The following is a 12,945-nucleotide window of genomic DNA, read 5'->3' on the forward strand; positions in this document are numbered from 1 at the left end:
CTGGCAGCAAGAGTTGATTTAAAAATTATAAATAAATTTCAAAAAATATATCAATAGAACGTAATACTTAAACGTGGGCAATGCATGTAAAAAAAAGGCTAATATAAGAAAGATTTTCAACGTTACCTGTAAAAAAGGTTGAGAAATGAACGATCATTTTAGCTGATTAGTTTACATCATACACTAATTAAGAAGATCATCCTGGTGCAAAAGTTTTCATAAGTCTCTTCTACCTGAGCCCAGAAAATAATTTTGAAATATAAAGGCTTTGTAAAGAAACATCTACAACTTTAAGATAAAATGAAGAAATAAATGCGGTAGAAGAATTTTTTTATATCTTTAAAGGGTAAATGAAGTTATTGGAATGAAGGCCGACATTAAAAAAATATAGATTTAGTAATTAGTTTATAAAAGTAAATGCAGTGGTAAATATTTAAAGGAAGATTATTATTATTATAATATTCAGGATGTCCTTAAAAGGTGAGGCCAAATTGTAGGAAGTGATTCTTAGCAATATACAAAGAAAAAATGTCCAGTGAACATTGGTCCGAAAATGTACATTTTTCTGTCAGTCCGCCATTTTGTTTTTTTTTAAGAAAGAAATTATTTTTCAAGAACGGTTGGAGATTTTTAATAGGAACATTTTTTAATAGGAAAAAAGTCACGATACTCTTTGTTGACAAATTTCAAAATGGCAGTCGTTTCAATTTTTCAATTATAAATATCTTAGGTATTATTAGATTTATCAAATTGTGTTATATTATAAAACTTATGAAGCATTTTTTTATGAACAAAACGACACCTCATTCGTAAAAATCTAACGACAAAAAACAGAGTTATTACAAAAAGTAGGCCAAAACGAAACGGCGGCCATCTTTTATTATCGTGGTTTCTAATTAAAATTGCTAATTTTAGCAATTATATCGGTTTAGGGCTACTTTTTACAATAACTTTGCTGTTTGTAGTCGGATTTTTACGACTAAGGTATCGTAATCCTAACTAAAAAATGCTTCATAGTTTTTATAATATAACACAATTTGATAAATAATACCTAAGATGTTTAAAATTGTAAAATTGAAACGACCGCCATTATGAAATTTGTCAACGAAGCGTATCGCTATTTTTTCCTATTAAAAAATTGTTAGTTTGAAATAAAATACAAAATTTATTGCGTTATCTCCAACCGTTCTTAAACATAATTTTTTTCTTAAAAAACACAAAATTGCGGACAGAAAAATATGCGTTTTCGGATCTATATTCACCGGACATTTTTTGTTCAGTATGTTAAGCAGATTCACTTCCCAGAGTTTCACCTCACCTGTAATGGATTCACTGTATAAGATAATTGAGACAATAGGGTACAGGGGAGAAATAAAAATAGAATGACGGCCAAATTCATTTCAAATGAGCTCTGACCGACACAGAAATCTAAACATGACGTAACGGTTGATGTCAACCGTCACAATTAAAATCCATCGTAACATTTCGTCTTTCCTTAGAACAAATGAATATCAATCAAAATATTACATTCCTCTATAAATGATGAGATGCCTTTTCACCAAGAAATTGCGTCATGTATCCGGTGACGTATATTTGAGAGGAATGAAAATTAGTTATTTTTTATGGAGTAGGGACGCGTAAGACTCACTACTCAGATGTACATTTAATTATCCTGGAGAGCATATAGAAATAATCTGTTATCTGTTGGTATTAAAATATTGAACAGAATTAAAGGGAATATAGAAGTACATCAAACATTTAAACGACTGCTGTCAAAATGAAAGAATTTTGGTATTTTAAATATTTACAAAATGATAACTGATTTTGTTTCAATGGAACGTAATCATTTTATTTTCATTGGCATCGACTGACGAGTATTAACTTTATTGTAAAGCAATGATAACACTCGTGGAAGAAGGCACGCTATTGTTTAGGAATCAGTAATTGCAAACTACGTTAGTACAGACAAAGGAATTTTGTTATACTATACATTTTAGGAATGCTGTTAGTAACAGTTAAATAAACATTGTTTGAATAAAGGGCTATCTGAAACGGGAACAGAACACGATCAGTTAAATCATTTTATCACATCGTATTTAATCTATATAGTAAATAGATGAGAGGTTTTAGCTATAATAGATAAAACAGGATATCTGAATCTTATCTCTGATAAGATTCTGAGAATGTAATACCGTTTTTGTATTCCACGATTTCATGATTTTTTACCATGCTTGTCAGTCATAAATGAGAAGCAAATTTCTTTTACTTATATTTTTCATGGAAAATATTATTTTGTAAAAACCCATTAGAATTTTAAACACATACGAATATTGCGCGTGCGCGTGTGTGTGTGAGGCTTTTATTATTGGATGGATAATAAGCACAATATGTATTTTTTTAAAGAATTACTCGATAAATAACTAATCAAGTATTAATTTACACGTTTTTAACATTTTCAGAAATGCTATGTTTTGTTAGTTTGACAATACTTAATAATATATTGCAAAATTTCCTGAGATTTGAATAGATTTTGTAAAATATAATCCTTTCCTGAAGTAAATTTAAAACCAGTTAAGAAAATTGAAAAAACTAAAAATATAGAAGAAATATACTTTCCCTTAAATATAAAAAAGGAAGTTGTAAACAAACTAGTCAAAATGGATTCAGGGATGGTAAAAATGGATATTTCCGTTGAAATCAGGAAACCGAAATTTTTCGCGATCGTAATACTTCCTTTATTTCGTTAATGGAATATATTGAATGTATTGAACACTTTAAAAAGTTTTGTATAACCTCAACATCCCTAAAAGCTTTTAAATTTACGTGTTGATAGTCTAATTACTTGACATGATAAGTTTTTTACTTTGTTATACAAAGTAAAGCAAGTAATGTGATCGCGAAATTTTCGGTTTCCACATTTCAACGGAAATATCTATTTTGACCATCCCTCAATCCATTTTGACTAGTTTCGGCGTGGCATCTGTACGTATGTATGTATCTCGCATAACTCAAAAACGATTTGCCGTAGAATGTTGAAAATTTGGATTTAGGACTGTTGTAACATCTAGTCCCTTCCCTTTTTGTTACAATCTATTGGATCAAAAGTGACCAAACAAGCCCAAAATCCAAAAACATTGTTTTTTTTTTTATTTTTCCTTAACTACAGTAATAAGCCCTCATTGAGAGCTTTTCAACAATATATCATAAGTGGTAGTTATTTTCATTGGTTCCAGAGTTATAGCCAAATGAACATTTAATTAATGAAATATTTGGTTCTTACAAGGGGAAGGCACATCGGTTCGAATCCGACTTCATCTCTTTTTTTAACTTTTTTTAATTTAAATATATTGATTTATTAATAATTATTAACCTCTGATGGAAAAAAAATATGGAAAAAATCAGAATTTATTAGTGAAATAAAATTTTACATATTTTTGATTTTAATTTTAAATTTTTAAGGAGGTTCATAATTATTAATAAATCAATATATTTAAATTAAAAAAAAAAGTTAAAAAAGATATATGTATATGAAGTCGGATTCGAACCGATGTGTCCATGATTACGGATCCGACAAGTTCTCACTTACACCGCATAACTACTTGAGTGACGTGAAACAAAATTAATATATAAACTAATATAAAATGCTTATACGGGCACCACAAAATAATGTGATACATGTGGTGTTCACCACAATGCAATTGTGTAACTGTCATCTTTATTAAAGAATTGATGGATCGTATCTCAGTTTCAAATAAAATAAGTTTAAATGAAGTGTAAGAAAAATGTGTATATGTAATTTAATAGGCGTACAAGGAGGTCATGTGGTGTCCACATCAGATTTTTTTTTAATAAACAAATTAGAGAAAATGTTATCAAATTATAGAAACATTTACGATGCGCGTTTTAGTATTTCCCGTTTTTTAAACTCTTTTACAAAGTCAGCCAACAAACAGTCAGTATTGAGTTCTAAATATTTTGATTATTTGACTATATTCTTTTTCTAAATGCAATAGTAAGGTGCAAGTAGTTTTATATTTTTAAGAAATATTAACCTAATTTTTAATAAGTTTATAAATTTATTGTTGCAAAAATCTCAAAATATTGTATTTTGAGGTGCTTTAAACTGTATTTTATGATACTTTTAATACATAATCTTATTGTAGGAAACGTTTGTGCTAAATATACGGAAGCTGGTGGTTTAAGAAAAAAATTCCAAATTTTTTTATATTTTATATTACTTTAATTTAAAAAAAAAATAGGTAAATTAGGTATTTGAGGGAAGATGTATATTTTAATATCATGAAGGTATTACTAACAATTTTTAAATTTTAAATTAATTAAAAGATAGAGTTTTAATCTCTACGCAAATCCTAGGAGAGATTAACGATATCATTGTCAATTTTTTTAAAGTTCAAATACAGATTTTTTTTTGTTAGAAAGAACAAATAATTGAATTAAAAACATTTTTTATAAACTATAAAGACTGTGGTTGCTGTAATGAAAGCTGAATACAGATTACGTAAAAATTATTTTTACAACGTTTACCTATTCAAGAAAAGTTTTTTTTTATTAATATTACAGTAGTTTGCCTAAGTAATTCAGGTCAGAGTATAAAAACAAACCTTCAACGTATCGATTTAAAGTGTGGTTAGTTCTGACAAAATCGTAAATCATATTTCCTTAACTTAGTGCTGTTTTTTGCCTATCGCATACGTTACGTTAACTTTAGTTGAAAGTTTGGACCCCAACAACTTTTGTTTTTGTAGCACGTACAAACGATAGTAAACTTTTAACTCTCTTAAATTATACCTCAAAATATTATTATACTTTGTAATCAATATATAAAAGCATTATAACATAAAAATTTTTTTTTAAACCATTGGTGTAAAATAGTAAGAGTAATAAATAATATTAATTAATGCCCTGAGGTATTTAATCCCCGTCCAGGACGACGGCTGTACATAAGTAAATATATATAGCTGGCTCCGAGTGTTTTCCTCGAAAAAAAAAAGGAGCCTTCATACATATTTTAAAGTGGTGACCACTTTAAAATAAGTAAACATTTTCTGGTGCAAATTTCACTTCCCAAAACAACTGGAGAAAATGATTTCGGTGCTGTAACAAATGCTATATTTGATTCGGTATCAAGATATATTTCCAGAACATCCGGGAAAAACAAGAAGCCACTCCTTCGGTGGTGAAATCAGTGAAGAGATAAAAAGGAAGAAATAAAACCTATCAAGAAACGTCCAACATCGGAAAATTTAATTGCCTTTAAAAACACAGGATGCATACGGGAAGACTTATGATAAATTCAAAAAAAAAAAAAAAAAAAAAAAACAATTCTGGCAACAATACGTGCAATCTATTTGAAAAAATACGATTGCTACATTCGTTTGGATGAGAGTTAAGGCGTACAAAATTTACCCTCATAATTTGCTTTCAATATGAAGGTGATCTAATATATACTCCAAACGAAATTTCTGAGTTACTAGCCAGTCAATTCGAAGAAGCCAGTAAAACAGCCAATTGTAACGAATGTTTAAAAAATAAAAACAGAACTTGAGGATCACCTAAATTTTGGAACCAAAATGAATCGTTCATAAAATGTAATTTTTAAAACAAATGGACTTGGAGAAAATACAAAAAACATCTGGTCCAGGTGAAATACATTAATTCATGATCAAACGGCTAAACACCGCTTCAGAACTTATATTGCTAAAATTATATCAGATATACTGTGATGGAATGTAACCGCGCCAGTGGAAGAAAAAATAATTGTTCCAATCCAAAAACATATAAAAATCTGACCTATTCCAATAATTAACGTTCTATTTATGACTGTGATATTCGAAATGCCTTTGAAAATATGATGACTAATCGACTCGTATAGATTTTATAAAGAGAAAATCTTTTATCCTGTATGAATTGGAATTAAAAAAAAAATACATTAATGCGATTATGCGATTAACGTACAAACCCGGTGACTAGTTTAATGCCTGAAGCCGACATAATACCTTTATATTGTAAAAGAAAAATATTTCTATTAGGATAAACAGCAAATATATGTCTTTCTTACCCACATGAATTATGAAAATTTTTTCATAGGTAAAATTAATACAAATAACTACAAAACCTTTAATAGTTTATTTTGGCTGTTTATATGAACATCACGCTACCTATTCTAGACAGCCGGATAACGAAATAGTGAGTTAGTAACAAAACATGAAAGTGTTTTGCCGGATACATAAGCATTTTCTACCAGAAAAATACCATCATGTCTCTTGAGACATCTCTTTCATTGAAAAATAAAAAAGAAACAAACAGTGTTTATCCAACAACAATTTTCAAAAATAATAAGTAACTATGGAGGATGAAAGTCTCTACTGATGCTTTCTAAAACTGAACTTCGCGTTGGATGTTCTGTATACATAAATAAAGAAGATAATTTGTAGAAACTGACAGATATAGCAAGTGTTTACACGACAGAGCTGACTGCTATACAGCAAAGAAGAAGCTAGTTACACAGAACATTTCTGCGAAGAGCAAGTGGTTACATGTTCCGATTCTTACCGAAACATACATATTATATAAAAATAAATAAAACGCATATTATCTTATACGTATATTATATTTACATTACATATACATAAACATAAAGTATAGTCAGTACTTTAAGCGCATTGACTGCTATTCGGAACAAGAACATCGATAATGTCCTTATCGATTCTGTCCAATCTATATGTATTAAACCGAATGGATCAGTGATATGTGTTCCACCAGGACACATTGGTATCTCAGGAAATGAAAGGGAAGACGAAGCGGCTAGAATGGCAAAAATCTTTGAGAATATGGTAAAAATTCCTATTCGAGTGGTAGAATTTAAAAATTGTCTAACAAATACTGTCAGAACCATGTAGAGTAATGAATGGAGAAAACTAAATACGAAATTAAATGCGATTAAAATTACTCCATTTAAATAAAAGAGTGACGCGAAACTGACACGCCGGGAACAAATAGCGATGACCAGACTCTGAATCGATCACATAAGAACAACATAGTAATCGGCTAAAAAAGACCAACGTACGGTGTATGTGATAAGCCAGTAACTGTTAAGTATCTACTGGATGAGTGTACAATATATGAAAATCACAGAAAGATGTACAGAGTAGGAAATAATATCGCTTCTGATTTAGAAAATGGCAAAGAAGAATATATAGTTATTTACCTACATGTCATCGGATTATTAACGAGTTTACAGTAAGCCGAAGTCAGTATAAGTATTTTTTTTTTTTCACTTCACCTTCTCTTCTGGGCCGGATCCTGCAGTTAAGTATAACACAGGCCAGGGGAGTTTCCTATATTTTAACGGGCTGTCTCGTCTCGGCCCACCGGTCGGATCTTAATTTGCGCCCGTCTCAAACCCCCAGAGTAGTTTTGTCAGTATAAATTATGTTATGGCTTTATACCCCATCATATAGTTGTCAAATTTACGTGCTATTGTCCAACGTTTTTTTGAGTATTTTATTTTACTGTGTTTTATTTTTATATTTTATGTAAATGACAGGGTCCTTTATAACTGTTATGTTCGTTTCGTTTAAATATTTCACTTAACGTTTATTTTAGTGTTTCATCAAAATGTAAGGGCCTTATACTGCCTTACATCTGACGATTCTGCTGGTGATTTAATTTTTAATTTGAAACAATGTAATGAGGACTAATGACTGTAGAAGTCGATGACCACATAAAGCAAAAAGAAAGAATAAGATTATTATCAATAATGCTTTAAGCTTTCAATCAAAACTTTTAATGAATTTCATTTTGAACGAACAAAAATAATTACTGTTAGAAAAGTCAAATTCTAAAGACGTTTTTCTTAGTTATGACTTATTAAATAATTAATTATCCAGATTAAACATTTTGAATAATTAATAGATAACAAAGTTATAATCTCAGTTATATTGCTAACTTTATTTAGATTATATTAGTTGAGCTGTTTGTGAAAATTTCATATTTGGTAACAGAGTTAGTTTTTGGAAATTAATTATTATAAAAATATCAATTCCTTGTTTTTTATTACAGTTTGTAATGTTGTAAAAATAAATTTAAATAACATTATGAATTTTTTCTCTTTTATTGAAAAATATATTAAATTATTTAATTTTTTTTTTTAATTTGTGATGTCCCAGCGAGATAATACACTGTCGCGTCACGCAAAGGTATACTTAAATGTTTTTAAAATATATCAGTAACTCCTTTCCTCCAGAAAAAAAAATATATTGTAAAGTTTTTATCGTAAAATCGAATTACGTGACAAATAAGATCATAAATAATACAAGACTAGTAGTAAACTCGTAATCGTACATCATCAGCTGATTTCGAAGTTGAAGTTCTCAGGTTCAAATCCAAATAAAGGTACTTGCTTTTATTCAGATTCGAATTCTAGATCGTGATAACGGTGTTCTTTGATGGTTGGGTTTCGATTAACCAAACGTCTCAGGAATGGTCGGCCTGAGTTTGTTCGAGACTATATACACATTTAGCGGTACAGTTACATTATACTGATAAGATGCTAATGACTTTAATTGTTGATGACACTATATAAAAAAAATTAAATTGATTTTTTTCAAAAAAATCGTCAATGTTTTAGGTTGTCTATGAGATCAAATTGACTGTAATTGTTGATAACGATTTCCAAAATACCCCGACGAGTATAACAGTGCATATAATAAACCTGATACAATTTGGTTAACAATTTAAAAATGTTCCCTTGGTTGATACGGAAATGCGTTTTAATAGATTAACTATTGCTGAATGTTTGAAATGTTAAAAAATTTAACAAATTTTATTTTTACAGGTAATCCATTGGTTTTGGAATGTATTCATCAGCTTTTATGTGAGTAATAACAACATAAATCAGTTTATTTGTAAAATTCGTTTATAAATATTACAAAAAAAAATTAATATGTATAGTTGAATATAGTAGTGGCAGTGAAATTTATTATATATATATATATATATATATATATATATATATAAATATAATATATATATAATAATAATAAATTTTTGCTAAACACAGAGAGCTTGAGATTTAATCCCCCCGAAAGTAAATGAAAACAGTTACCAATTTTTTAAATTATTAAAAATAATTTTTTTTTAAAACTGTGTACATGAGAATTAACAGGCACGCATATTTTTTTACATACAGCTTGTCTAAGTTTGAATAAGCATTAATTACTGAATTTATCATTATTATTTAATTTATTATTTTAAGTACCGTAACTTGTATATTTAACTTTAATTATTCCAGGTTAGCGAGCAAAGCGAGAGCAAATTATGTTTGGCTAGGTTTTTTTTATTTATTTATTTTTTTAAACTCCCCCAAGACGACCAGCCCAAAAGCTTAACACAGTCGCCTCAGGATTTAATGGCAGCGCAGTCTGCTCACCCTTGCTCGTCCGAACTCGGACATCCCATCGGAGTCTCCTGTGCCTCCCCGAAAACATACTAATCACCTATTCCGGTGATCAGAATTTTTCTCCGCAGGAGAGCACCCTTCCAGTCCCTATTGTACCAGATCAAGATACACATTTCGTTTGCCCTTCACAGTTACGCGTCCTCCCATGCATATCTCGAGGGTTCCCCATGCCATCATCGGGGAGCTCCGACCCACCCACTCTTGCGCGTGAGTAGGCCCGAACACCCTAGGCATAGAGGCTCGCTTCCTGGGCCCTACACGCATCAAGATGGACTTGTACCTGTCCTCGATCCCCCACGCATTCCCATGACCCCTCATTACTTGTTGCGCCATGTCTCCCTCGGCGTCAGCGGTAGAGCACCGCACACAATATCCCCCCACTCCATGTCCATCGGTATATCCGGCAGCATAATCCAACAACAACATGAGCAAAGACACATAATACAATCATAAATTCCTAACCTAGCAAAGTTCATTAACAACTACAAAAATAAAACACATTTAAACGCCTCTGATGACTTCGAGGGCTGCGTGCACGTCAAGGGGGTTCCTCCCCCCCCTCTTCGCTGTTAGTACGAGACGACCCACTCTCTCATCCACCCTTCATCCATTCTGACTCTGGAGCATGTGTCTGACGACGTTATCTGGTGTTACGGCCACCGGAATCTGACGTCTCTTGTTCTCCCACCTGACACAGTCGAACCAGGTGTGTTCGGCTGTGTCAGCTGTCGCATAGTACCTGCAACCCGCCGTTCACCTCCTCTTGAAGCGATGCAGATAGCTATCAAATCCCATGGCCCGAAAGTAGTTGAGTGAGGCAGTATCCAAGTTCACCATGCTTACGTCCCACCCAAGCACTCACGTCCGGAATCAGACGCGTAGTCCACCGTCCTACCTGGCTCGCCTCCCAGCGTTTGATTAGGTTAACTAAATATATGTACGATTAACCCGTCGGGTTGGTCTAGTAGTGAACACGTCTTTCCAAATCAGCTGATTTAGAAGTCAAGAGTTCCAGAGTTCAAGTTCTAGTAAAGTCAGTTATTTTTACACGGATTTGAATACTAGATCGTGGAAACCGGTGTTCTTTGGTGGTTGGGTTTCAATGAACCACACATCTCAGGAATGGTCGAACTGAGTATGTACAAGACTACACTTCATTTACACTCATACATACCATCCTCATTCATCCTCTGAAGTATTAACTGAAAGGTAATTACCGGTGGGTAAACGGGGAAAAAAAAGATATATGTACGATTATCGGTACACGGAAACAACATAATCTAAACAAACATAACCTACGATCGCTTACCTCGACTAATTAACAGTAATATTTTGATTATTAAAATAATAAATTTAGTAATTATTGTTTATAATAATGATATATGTAAACAAAATATGCGTGCCGGTTAATGCACAAGTATCAAAAACTGAATTGCTATTTTAAAATATTAAACGGTATAATAAAATATAATTGATTAAAATTATAATACAATTTTAATTAAAACTATAACTAATATCAAATAAACGTAATATAAAGTCAAAAAATATGTTTTTTTAACATATTATTGTTAAAAATTTAAATAAACTAAACAAAGCTTTAAAAAATTCAAAAAATTGATATTTTTAAACTTTGTTCATCAACCCAACATTGCCCCTAAAGTATTTTTTTTTTGAGGCCAAGTGCTACTACTATACTTAAGAAGCCGTAAAAAAATTTTGTAACAAATATGCAATATATAAAAAGATACCTGTTTTCGATCTTTGAAGAAGGAGAGAATTTGGGAACAATCATTTTCTAAATGGTAAGATAAGCATGCACGCATGTACTTTATTTTCTTTTTTTTCTGCGTAGTCTCCGGAATCACCGTAAGTTATTACTCATATTACTTCAGAGGATGAATGACGATGATATTTATGAATTTAAATGAAGTGTAATTTTGTACAGTCTCAGTTCGACCATTCCTGAGACATGAACGTATGTACTGAGTTTACTATAAAGTGGGATTATTTTTCAAAAAACTTTTGGAAATTTGATCCCAAAGAAACTATCTACCTTACCTTTGGAGACAGTGACCCAAAACTTTTACCAAAATAATTGTCCCATATACACGATCATCTGTAGCAAATTTCTTCAAATTGAGTTTATCCAATCAAAAGTTATTAAACTTCAAACACGCTAACACACTTACATACGTACGAACGAACATTACCCCCCACTTTTTTTTGTTCTTTGGGGTTCATCGGTCATGAAACGTCAAGAAATGCAAAAATCCCATACCCCATTTTTTGACTGATTACCATATTTTGCTTCTAGCAGATAGATCTTTAGCTATGATGTCAGGAAAGAAAAATTACCTTTTTCGATGAAGGTTGGCGTTCTAAAACCTTAATACTCGTAATGACTCACTCAGAAAAGAGAATACATAAAGTTTAAAATCGATAAACTGTAATAAGTAAACGTTAGAAATATCTATAGAACTTATTTGCTATTAAATGATAGGATTTAACTGGAATAAATTACAGTTAAATAGTTTTCTACTATAACTTCTTATTTCGAGAAAAGTAATCAAAAAAATATTTCTTTATTTTAAATAATCTAAAGTCAAAATTTTTAAATACTTCTGCATTTAAGATTGAATGCTCTTATAAAAAATTATTTTTCGCGATTTTTAATAATTAATGTTTTATTGTTCATCATTTTTTAACTAAATAAAAAATACACGTCAATAAAATGTTTATAATGACCCATTCTTTTTAAAGTATATCACCACGTCGATTTTTTTCTTAGCTTCTCATCCTAGTGTTTTATTTTTTTCAATTATTTAATACCTATCATCACGAGTGGGAGACGCCTACCGTGTAGGACAAACCTAGCCACACCCCGACCTCCACGAATGTATCTAGCCTACTGCCCGTAACGGAAGTCGCTTCTCTTTCAGGAAGCAACTTTTTTTTTACTGTGTAGGGTGGTTATAGATTGATACCTTAACCCGTAATCTGATACTGACCTGAAATTTATTTCTGAAACGCAGAAAAAAACAGCAGTGGATCCAACAGGAATGTCAACGAGATTTCCGGTATACATCCGTAACAAATAGAATCAAAAAATAAATCCATTACTTCCCAATATATATATATCCGCGCGCGCGTACGGGTGTGTAAATATATATATAATTACGTTTGCGGTGTTCCTTATAATTAAATATTTTTCCTGAATACAGATCTCAAGAAATACATAACAAACATTATTACTACGTAGTATGCCGACCTCCGTGGCATAACAGTGTAGCAGATCTGATTTTTCATCCAGAAGGTTCTTGGTTCGAATTCTGGATGTGACTGGTATTTTTTGACAAACTAAAAAATTAATTTTTTTATTAACCGTAAAAATAAATCGGGTGATTTGACAATGGCTTACTCGTATGTACAACAGCGTTAAAAGGAACGTAAAATCAATAACCGTA

The sequence above is a fragment of the Lycorma delicatula genome, chromosome 6 (assembly GCF_047948215.1).
Source record: "Lycorma delicatula isolate Av1 chromosome 6, ASM4794821v1, whole genome shotgun sequence".
Taxonomy (NCBI): domain Eukaryota; kingdom Metazoa; phylum Arthropoda; class Insecta; order Hemiptera; family Fulgoridae; genus Lycorma; species Lycorma delicatula.